The sequence below is a fragment of the Physella acuta genome, unplaced genomic scaffold, assembly GCF_028476545.2.
Source record: "Physella acuta isolate Inbredline_101_S28 unplaced genomic scaffold, ASM2847654v3 ptg000139l, whole genome shotgun sequence".
Taxonomy (NCBI): Eukaryota; Metazoa; Mollusca; class Gastropoda; family Physidae; genus Physella; species Physella acuta.
Window position 1 is genome coordinate 199096 of NW_026731658.1, and position 12529 is coordinate 211624.

Below are 12529 nucleotides of genomic sequence, written 5' to 3' on the forward strand. Positions count from 1 at the left end.
ACCACATTTTCGTTGATCTTATTCAGGGGTCTCCGAACTTTTCAGTCCGAGGGCTGCATTAACTATCAAATTTTAGTTCGGGGGCCAGTTTCTTCCAGGCATGTCTTTGATTTTTCTGGGCAAAGTTCCTCAGCCATCACCAACAAACGATTTTTCCTTGGACAAAAAGATCGCGGGCCGGATGAGATGACTTTGCGGGCCGCATCCGGCCCGCGGGCGGTAGTTTGGAGACCTCTGCTATATAGTACTGTAGTGTATTATGTATAATGTAAGTTTAAAAAAGTTTTTGTTACCGAACGAAAGGATATTTTTGAAAACTTTCTTCGGCAATATTGTTCTAAATTATGGCAGGAATCGATTGGTAAATGTTTCAAGTCGCTAAGTGGTCTGGTTGCCGAGATATGGGCCAAAAACTTCATTTTTTCGAGGTTTTTTGGCTTTTCCTGAAAATCCAGGAACGAATTCCGGATTTTTTTGGCCCACTATCATCCTCGAAGCTTGCTTAACATATTTGCTTTGGAACTAGTCCTCGATAATGCTTCGTTGAGGAGGAGATACGACTTAAACCTGCGAATACACATCCATCCATCCAGAAATGACGGGTTAATAAACGCAATTCTCCAGAATGGAAATTGCGCTAAAAACACAAATTTCATAAAAAACATTTTATTAACAAGCTTTTATCTAATAATGCACTAAAATAACAATGTACCATGTGTAATGCCATAATTAATAATACATACCACTAGCAAGATTATTATATTTTAGTCGCAGTTAATACATAACACAGTAGGTTATTGTGCACTATTCTATACCCTCTACACTACAATTTGTTTATATGTATGCGGAAGTAATTTCCATAAATAGAGAGCCCACTGGGTTTAGGGTTGCTATCTTTTTTTATTAAGAGAAATATAACGTTATAGTTTCCTCCATTAGATTAGTATGCTAATGTTACTAATTATTATTCTTTATTTCATGTACAAACAGTGATAATAAATCAATAGTAGTTTTATAATTTAGTTTGTTCAGCATATAATTAGATATTTTTAAGGACTACAGGCCTACCTGTTTTCGACCGTGTAGTTCGACATCTGTGCACAACTCTACTAATGTAGGACAGACTGTTCGCATCTAGCAATTGGTACGCATTGGAGCAGATCGAGTAAAAAAGTGCACTTACACTGTGTCATACAATTAACAACATCAAATAGAATTAGAACTATGTGTAGTATAAAGTGTCTGTAATAGAATACCAAGCCTAGCCCTTTACTAGGCGGGAAGACTGCAGCTTTTCGACGTAAAGCTCCCTTTTCTTAGAATAATAAATTCCTGCAACTTGTTCCGCTTCATGGCTACAATAGGTTGGCGTGTACAACCAGACCGTTTCTCTTTACTACGGCATGTTTCGTGCACTCGTCTCAAATGCCTGCGAAATTAAAATTAGCATTATCCAGACACCGGAAAAAAATATTGGTATAGGCCAGTACATAAATGAACCGGGTGTGATCTCCCCTAAACTTTCTCGAATATTTTTATATAACACTACGGGGGATGGCAACTCGGGATATAAACAATATTTTAAACAATTTTTAATTACTTTTAAAAATAGAATGGAATCTCGTAGAAACAAGATTTGCAAACCAAGTGAACGTCAATTAAAATGTGCATAATAGTTAGGGATATTATTAGTACTTTAAAATTTTACATGCGTTTTTCGAGAAATCGGAAATAGCATAAATTACTACTTCCGGTCAACGGAAATTACTCAAAGTTTGATAGAAGGCATCGAATTATATCTTTTATTTGTACGTGAAATTTGATTCATATATCAGAAACAGTAATCAAGTTATTGGCTTTTGAAAAATTGAAAGTAGAAAAAGTTCCACTTCCGGTTATCGGTAATCGTTGAAAACTCGATACGGATCTAAAAATTTGATATAATACTTATATATGAAATTTCATCAACCTAGCTGTAATAGTACTCAAGTTATCGTGTTTACAGACACACATACGGACCGAATTGCAACGTCCAGTTCTTCCGACTCGATTCAGCGTAAAAAGCCGAAATTTTAATAAATCTGGATTTAAAATGTTTGCCCGATTAAAATAAGTCCCCTATCAGAGTTTCTTCCAGGAATCTTTTCGGGGGGGGGGGGGGGGCAAAGCTCCCCCTCCAAAAAAAAATTCTACCGCCCACCCCTTCCCCCCACCCGAACGAAACGAAATTTAAATAATTTATATAGTAAATATATACTTTTAACTGTGTCCGCCCCCCCCCCCCCCCGAAGAAAGTCTACCGCCCCCCCCCCCCCCCCCCGAAAATTTCAATTGCCCCCCCCCCCTCCGGGAGAAAAATGGCTGGAAGAAACACTGTCCCCTATACTCCGTTTATGAGGGTTTACTGAGAAGTAAAACGGTGGAAACTGTTCAAATTTCATGTGATTTGTGTGCACGATTACAATACTTTTTCTATACTCTGTATACGAGAAAGTAAAAAAAGGCTTAGTTCTTTATTTTAAAACCAGTACTTGGAAATAACAAACTGTAAATCGAAAGTGAAAACTAGTTTATCAGTAGACCTACAATCGCCACTGACCCAAATACAATGTGAAATAGAATTAGAACTGTGCGTAGTGTAAAAACGTTTCCGTAATAGAATACCAAGCCTCGCCCTTTACTTAGCGGGAAGACTGCAGCTTTTCGACGTAGTTAGAATATTAAAGTCCTGAAATAAGATCCGCTTCATGGTTACAATATCTAGACTAGATCTAAATCTAAGCAATAACTAGACGTAGACGCTAAGATTTAGATTTAGACTCTATCTACTCTAGAATCTGTTCCAAAAATAAATGTCTATATTAGGCCTAAGCTATTTCAAGACTTAATTATTTTACACAAAATCTTTGTTTGGAACTAGCTAATTTGGGATAAAAAAAAATAATTTGAAAGAATAGGCATATTCGCGTAAGTTAAGATTTTAAAATACGTCTTTCATTCTCCTTTTATTCTCCTTAATAGCTGAGATGATAGTGTACTTTAAACCGCGCAGGTGGTGCGGGTTCGAGACACACCAAGTCAAACTTGGTTATTTATTTTTTTATATGTGAATCTTCCGATTTTAGACAATATAGAAAGGAACAACTTCCTTCAAATTTGATTTAGATCTAGATCTATAGATCTACTCATCAAGACGTACGCTATGAAATATATACAATTATATCGGTAAAAGTAATACAAATTACTTAAAAACAACATATTGACCATTGAATAGCCAGATTTTTTACGGAATAATATAAATCCCTTAATCAGTGTGTGCCTGTGTTATGTTAAATGTGTCGGATTTTTAACTAATTAGTTACTTCTTTGCTTTGTCACTAATAGCGTTCAGCGTGTAGTAAAGCACATTGCGTTTTGTCCAATAAGTATTTCATAAATTATTTTTCTCAAACAAATACACTTTAAAATATATCGGTTTATAATTTATGTGAAACGGGTACCGATGGCTAGTTTCAAATATAACTACACAACTTTTAAAATTAATCCTTACCATAAATGTACAAAGCGCTTGTTATCAAACTCCAGCATAGTACAAACCATCTGTGATCAAAGACCCTATATGGACAAAACACCTGTGGTCAAAGCCGGACACAGCGTTAGTGATCAAATACCCGTTGACAAACCACCTGTAATCAAAGACCCACTGCTGGGAAAACACCTGTGGTCAAACCTCCTATGTTCAAAAGCCCTATGGTCAAAACCCCGTTATGGTCAAAGCCCCGCTGTGGTCAAAACCCCTATGGTCAAAGCCCCTATGGTCAAAGCCTCTCTGTGGTCAAACCACCTATGGTCAAACCCCTTATGGTCAAAGCACCTGTGGTCAAAGGTCCGCGCATCTTATACAGGCACCGGAAAAAAATATTGGTATAGGCAGGTACATAAAAAAAGCCTATCAGTTCTTTACTTTAAAACCAGTTCTTGGAAATAACAAACTGTAAATCGAAAGTGAAAACTGTAGTTTATCAGTCGACCTACATTCTCCAATGACCCAGATGCCGCCATCTTCGATGCAACCTCCACCACCTTATACCCTAACATCGACCTATGACGTATTTATCGACACCGGTCACACACACAAATACACATACACAAATAAACAATCACGTCTTTTACAGCATGATGAATTACAATGTGCATTGTGTAGATTATATAGTGTAGTCTGTGTTGTTGAGCGGAATAATATTGTGTACCTAACGTTATACAAGTCTGAGTGATTTTATTTTTATTAAATGGGAATATTAGATTTGAATTCATATTAAACTTGTTACTTGTTAATATATTATAAAAATAGTATTTAACATTTTTTTCTGCCATTCAAAAATAGGCATACAATCATTAAAGATTTTAAATAACTGCTACACGTTTTAATGTCCTTTAAATTGTTCCTTTGGTATAAATAAAGTTCTCTAAATCATGACATAAATTTGTGTTAGTACATTAACAAATTAGCCTACTGTAATGGTCTAGAGAAATGTTAAACGTATTTTGCGACGTAAACATGTCAGTATTCTAACAGAATGTCAAATCGTTAACCGCTCTCAGGTCGGCATTATATATGTAGGTCAATATGACCTGCTTTATTTTCTACTAAATCATGACGCTTCTTACATTGCTGTAACCAAACTTAAGGTTAGCTGTATGTAAACACGATGACACGAGTGTGTAAACTTATACATTGGTATACTGATTAAAAACTCTTTAATTCACTCGGTAACAACACTATCGCTAAAGACAACTTCTATAGAAGTGTCCGTAAAAACCGTTGAACAAGTTAACTCTGACTGGATAAGTATAGTTCCCTTACAATTTGACAGAGTGGCTAACCCGCAGCCCTCTAGACAAGCAAGTCACCAACTTTTTTGGGAAAATATTTCATATTATCTTACATACACTCTGTTACAGTTTTGAAGTGAGGGGATTCTTAATCATCAAGTAAATACACGACACACAATATTTTAAATTAAATTATATTAAATTATTACTGATTCTAACCCTCTCCATTTCTAAGCAGAAAAGATGCATATGTAAGGTTTAAGGCTTGAATGATGTTAGTTAAAACAACTCAATTATTCATTGTGATTTGTACATGCTTTTATTTATTAACAAATTAATTAGTATTTGACCTACTTTTTCTCAACTCGGACTGTATTATGTACCTATGTAAACCTTTGGTGCTAAAATCTCACTTTCTGTTTATATTGCTAACTCCTCAAAGGCTACATTGCTTTAACTTTGTAGTCATGTGAAACTAACAACATAGGCTACTTTTGCCACTTATGGTGCAAATTTTTACTAGCGAATATTGTTTTTTTTTTACAATCTATAAGTAACATTTAATTTAAAAGTTTAGTGCAAAGATACTTAAGACAATTAATTATAGATTAGAATTTATCGCGTAATTTTGTAATGACAAATAATTTTAGAAAAGGAAAATAAATTGACGTTTCTTTACAGTTAAAAAGCAATATAAAGAAAAATAATAAAGTCAATACCACCTCTAAAAAACAGTGGGTTAAAAGTAATTGCCGTAGTGTAAATATTTTGTCATGTAAATTCCTTGTTGTAATACAACGCGTACAATTGCTAGTTCAAAGAAAGAGTTTATGTTTTACTAAGAAAAATGTTACATGTGAAAAAGAAATCTAGAATGATTAAATAACAAAACAAAGACAAAACGCATATGCCAAAGTAAATTGTTATATAATCATTTTAATTTAATAAATAAAAAGCTATTTTTTATATGCAGTCATTAGATACCGATCAGTTGTGTTGGGCTTTTGTCAGAAAGTAGAACTTAAGTCAGATTTCCCAACCTTCTCCGTATGGTAACATAAACACAGAAGCGTATCTAGGTTTTCGTTGTAGGGGGAGCGAAAAAAGCAAAAAAAGGCGCCGAATTTTTAACACGTTCTATATACGTGTATTATATATATATATATATATATATATATATATATATATATATATATATATATATATATATATATATATCATTACTAAGAAATAAGGAAAAAACCCAATGTAGGCCGACAAAACGAAAATTGTATCAATCTAATATATATATATATATATATATATATATATATATATATATATATATATATATATATATATATATATATATATATATATATATATATATATATATATATATATATATATATATATATATATATAACACTACAACCAAAAACAATGAACGTAACACAATCTGTTTTGTAATTCTTGTAAAAAAAATTTCTTACAAAATAATTCCTGGGAAATATTTAAGACACTCTCTTAATATTAATATGTATATATCTCCACTTTTAATTATAAATGTCTAAACAAATAAATAATTACTTTAGAATATAATGAAATTGTTTGACACTATTCCTTTTTACAAAATGTTTTTGTCTTTAATCAAAATTTAATATATCGTCATCATAAACGCTAAAGTATTACAACATAATGAAAGTTTATGAAATCAGAGTTGGTATAAAATCACGCTTATCGATGTAATAGAAAAATATTCGGAGTAACAGCCTATATTTAACTAACAATTGGTCAATTAGTTCAGATCATATATTTTAATTAGCTACTGCTTCTTTGTGTTTTTTAAAGATCATTTTTTTAACTAAGTGATAGGTATGGCTTAGATCACTGTATTGATCACACACCTTTTTACTCTTAATTGCAAAAACAATATTCACAGTTTTACGTTTAAAAAGCTAATTTTCTGGCGGCATGGTACTTTGGTACATAATTACGCGTTTTTCTACATGTACTTAACAGATCAGTTCGGGGTGGGTTGGGGGGGGTCAACTTCATTCACCACTGTCCGGTCACTTTAGGTCAATTATCCAACCCAGTGTATACCTAGGTATGACAGTAATGTCGCTCTACACAATTGTGGTTGTGAGGTGTGTGGGGGGGGGGGGGGGGCGGTGGGGGGGGGAGATAACCAACTCAGAGTGAACATATCGTCAGTTTTTAGTTGACTGTTCTAAACATACATATATATTACACATATATATATATTACAGAAATAGATTTAAATAAGTAGCAGTGGTATTATGACAATTATTTTTTTACAGAGGGGTCCATGGGGGAGGGGGGTTGTAACTGTTTCATATAATTTGTAATTGTAATCACTATCGCCAAAACTGTAAGAATACTACTACTTCATCGTGATGACGTTGTTGACCTTGTCAAAATTGCCCCACCACTACGCAGTTTGCTCATAAGTAAATTTAAATAGAGGTGCCACATCAGTTGTATTTGTTTTTGTATTGTAAGTTTTTTTTTTAATTAATCACACGATTCAAGCTGTATATATAAAGTAATTATGTGTGAAGTTTTATGTATAACATTTTCTAATTCAATTATTCGTAAGCAAATACATTATACAGTTGCCTTAAACTTAACACCCCTCTTGCAAAGTGGTACTACCGTAGAGGTTTTTAAACATTGCAATGCATAGTAATGGTTATTTTTAGAATGGCAAACTGATACAGCTGTTAATACGTGTTGTAAACGTAGACACTACTAGACTAGTACAATAATGCTTAATTGCTGCATGAAAAGAAATCTTGGGATTTACATAGATGTGCCGACCAAAAATATTTTTTAACAAATATCATTGTTTAAAACTTTGAGTTAAAAAGTTTCCAAAAAGGCGCCACTTTGCTGAAAATGGCCAGAGGGGGAGCGTCCGCTCCCCCTGCGTACGCTACTGCATAAACATTTCCTCAATATTAGGTGTGGCTACATTTAATTATTTTTTTATTTTTTTTAAATTTATTTTTTGTTCCTGTCGTCAAAAAAATCATAATTATTATATACTAGAAAATAAAAAAAAGGTGTGGCTACATGTGCCTGCGAGATAGCTCTTTTCATCAAATTGTAAATATGAGTGTTCGCTGTAACACTACTGCTAAACCTCTCACTCACTCCCTTTGGCAGCACAGAAGACATGTGTATGTACATGTGGAACAAGCATAATGTGTTTGCTTTATAATATTTATTTCACACATGCAGATGTTTCAACGCAAAAATTACATATCTTTTTAGAGAAAAAAATTAGTATTTACTAATATAAGAATTGTTAGTCATTAAGCACAATTAAATTCCAAATCAACAGATTAAAAAGTTGAATAAAATAATTTAGTCTCTTGAACAATATAATAGATACATTTTTTAATAAAACATACAAACATGCAATGCAATTAAACATTTATTTTTCATCACTTCATTTTAGACAGCTTAGAACTGACTTAAATTTTTTTTTAATAATGTGTAATGGTATTTGCTATTATATACTTTCGACTACAAGATTTGGACCATTAAATAGAAAGGATTGCAATACTACAAACTATCAGTAAAATGCTGTTGCATGTTTACGAATCGTAATAACGTTGATTAGTGGGCGTGATAACCACAGAGCACATTTTAGCGGACATGCACACGCTGTTGTATTGTTGTATATGGTCAAGATTTACCGCAGCAAACTTACTTAACTTTGAATATGTTTTATTTTCAATATCGTAACTTTGCATGATACATAATATAATTTAATTTTTAATCAAATCATTAACCAAGCCCTCACAACGGCTTACACTTAATCTTTTTGAAGCTCTTGTAAACTTTCCTGCAAACGCTAAAACTCTTTTCACAGTGTATAAACACATAATATGAAAATGTTTTCATGAATTGTTTATTTGATTGAAACACCTAAACCAATTTACACTTCATTAAGTAAAGACAATATCAAGACAATAAAATGTGTTGGCAATAACCATTTTTCGATAATGTTTTTAAACGAGAATGTTTTAATGGAATTTACAAAATACAGTTGACCGTATGCAGTAAGTTTTAAAAACATAATCACAAGTATTTTCTGCTACAAATTAATCATATTACTATTGCATTTATAATTGGAAACAAATAAATCTTTCTAACAAAAAGAACAAGAAAAATTAAATTCTACTGAAAAAAATAATTTCTCTTTCTTTCACAACAAGACACTTTTTCAAAAATTGTCTTTGTTATTCTTATATGTCGTTGACTAATAATTACAATGTTCTTCAGAAAGAAATAATCATACTGCGTGCAAAGAAACATGTTGCGGTCATTTTTTTCATTTAATTAAATTGTATTTTATATTAGCAACTTTTGAAAATCAATTATTTAAAAATAAAAACGGTTTAAGCATATCTAAAAATAACCAGACCAAAAATATTTGCCGGTGAACCAAACCATAGAGCATAGTCTTTGTTCAGTATACACGTCTGTAAAGGGCGATAACCGTCTCTTTCTTCCATAATGACAGGGTTGTGGTTATTCCTGTGTACTTCTCTCCCATTAGCACAAATAAAGCCACGAACAAAGTCTACATTCTGTAGCCTGTCTTCAACGTCTGGACCGTTATCGTTTTCAAAACCTTTACGACATGCCGTCACAACTTCTCCCCATTCCCTTTCATCCTCTAGAACCAGCCCATTCCCATTGTCCATTTCCGTTTTCTTCAGCTTGAATATGACAACAGCGTGAAGCTCTGGCTTATGGGTACAGCTCCACTCAACCGATTTACGCAAGTTGTTGATCACATAAAAACCTTTGGCGTGAGAAAAATCTAAATTAAGTTTTCCTTTGACTAAATTTATTCCCCGCTCTAAAATGTTTACAGCGCTGAGCAATGAAGTACCGTGAAAAAGAAATAGACTGTCTTTATCTTTTTGTTTCTTCAGGTAACGAGAAATTCTCTCACAAGTTTAATCAATAGCATGGTTGTCTAGACGTACTGGAGATTTCTGGTTCAAAAAAAACTTCAGCTCAAAATTTTGGTTGTTGTTGACACGCTGTACCTGGCCAGATTTCCAAACGTTAAAATCTCCTTCAAACAAACATGTTCTGGGTATTTCTGTAATTAATGGGTTCATAAAACAGAGGTTCTCAAAATAGCGAGACAGCCAATTCAGCGATGAATACATGTTGATAAACTCTACACATAAATACCCTATATAAGTTGTTGCTTTCTCCTCCAATAAGCCAATCCTGAGCATACAATCATAGAGAGAAATAGATCTGACTGTCTCTTCTATAGCCTGTACCGTGTTCTCCAGCCATCGGTTTAAGAAATAAACAAGTGTCTGGTGGTTGATAGACCACATGTCCAGCTCTAGCAGGTAATTCTCAAACAGTTCGTTCAGGCCAAGCATGGAGCAAATTATGTTCGACTCTGATATTTCAAAAAATGTGCTTATTTTTCTTTAATGTTCTTTTTATCAATCTCATGCCAGCAGAGTAAGTAGTTACAAAAAGTTTTAAGTTAGTGTTTTCCTTGTTCAGATAACATACAGAGTTACCATCCTTCTTACATAAAATGTCATTGATTAGGAAATTTACTTTAACTGCCTCCGATGCTAGCTCACGATAAACAAACATGCAGTCTTCTGAAACCATCTGAAATAAACCATTTACTATATTAAAAAAAAACAGGCACACACAAAGAACGGCGGACATATTGAAATATTAACCTCTTCATCAGTTTTCCATCATTCATAAAATATTATATTTTAAGTCCAATACACAACGAATTCATAATCTTCTATCATATTTTGAGGCACTCAGCTAAAAAAATTATTTTAAGTGCAGATCTTAAAACTAATTTCTTACGAATTTCCAAATAGTGGGTCCGTCAAAAACAATAAATTTAATGCCACAAAACTCCCCACATTTTTAGTGTTTTTACCGGATCCAAAATTTAAAAATTCATAAAAAAAAATTAGTTTGAAGATCCACATTTAAAATTTTTAGCAGTGTACCCCAAAACATGGAAGAAGATTATGAATTCATTGTTTATTGTAATTTAAATATAGTATTTTATGAATAGTGGAAATCATAGGAAGAGGTTAATTTTCAAGATGGCCGCCGTTGTCATAGTTACCAAACAAAATGTACCAATTTCTTTTAGTGGAAATGCATATTCGGATGCACCTTAATAAAGCTGTTTAATATTGTTTATAAATAAATAAATATATTTTAGATATGTATAAAATATCAAACTTACCTTAAACATTTCAGACTGTAAATGTTTTTCCAGAAGATTCTTTGTTTTTCAAATGTATTCAGCTAAAATGTAGGCAAGAAATAAGTCCACTTTTGTATCAACTTGATATCCCTGCCCTGCTAATGGTTGGTAATCTTGGTTGAAGAAAATATTTGTTGCATATTTTGCTGAATTGTTTACAAACGGTAAAATAAAGTTAAGAAATCTATATTGAATTGGTTGATTAAATTCCTTTCCCTTTTTTGTAACCCAGCTGTTTTTAGAGCTAAATGTACACCAGTTAACTTATGCTGAAGTTTCCATAAACGCTGGATAGTTTCAAAATATTCACTGTGTCTCTTATTTGATTTGACGATATATAATGCGAATTGTGTTATTTCCTTCAAGATCTGTAAAATGTATTCATTATTACATTATTATTTTAGCTTGCAAATAATAAAATGGCAAAAATTAATAACTGTGAATAAAACGAGAATTTTTATTGTACTAGTACTCTGCTCTTAACCTATTTTCTCTATGAGTTATGTACAGTATAACACGGTACTAGTTCGTATTAGGTGAAACAAACTGAAATTACCACAGTCTAAGTCTTGTAAAACATTATTAGTCAAACAAGTAAAGTCAATAAAACGTAGCCTGAAGAAGTTTCGAATTTTTTGTCTCTTACCGTAAAACGCATTAAATGCACAACTATTATTACAATATATGATTCGATAATGCTTTTTAATAAGTAACTAACTTTTTAAGCAAGTGTTTAATAATTACCTTTTTAAAAAAAATAATAATTATATTACTTACCAGCCATTTAAATTTGAAGAGCAGCATAGAAACCAGAACCGAAATTAGTGTTATAAATGTTATTAGATAGGGGGAATGATCGGTTATTAAATCTGGAAATAAATAGCAATACGTATAAAATGAAATTATATATATATATATATGAACTAAATTATTTATAAATATAATATATAGCAACACCTTTTAGTATAATTTTTTATTTAATTTTCATAAACAATTATTTTTTAAAATCTAAAAATGTTTAATTACCATTCGGTTTTATCGAGTTATCTAGTGATTATCTTTTGAATTTTTAAAGTTGTCTTTAAAATTTCCATTTGGATTTTTTACATTGTCTTTTTTCAGGTTATCGGTTGGACGTTGAACATTAAGAGCATCTTTATCAAAATGAAGACGGTGTCTATTTTTGCTGATGGACATTTTGGAGTGATAAAAATCATTTAATTTTAAGATAAATTCTAATTGTTTGTCAAGCAATATTGATGATATTTCAAAGTGTTCCGCTTCTTTTGCAATATCAAAGGCACTAACGACATCTTCGTCCCTTGCTAAAACATCGGCATTATTATCAAGTAATAGCCGCACAGTGTTTACATGGCCGAAAGAAGTAGCTATCATCAA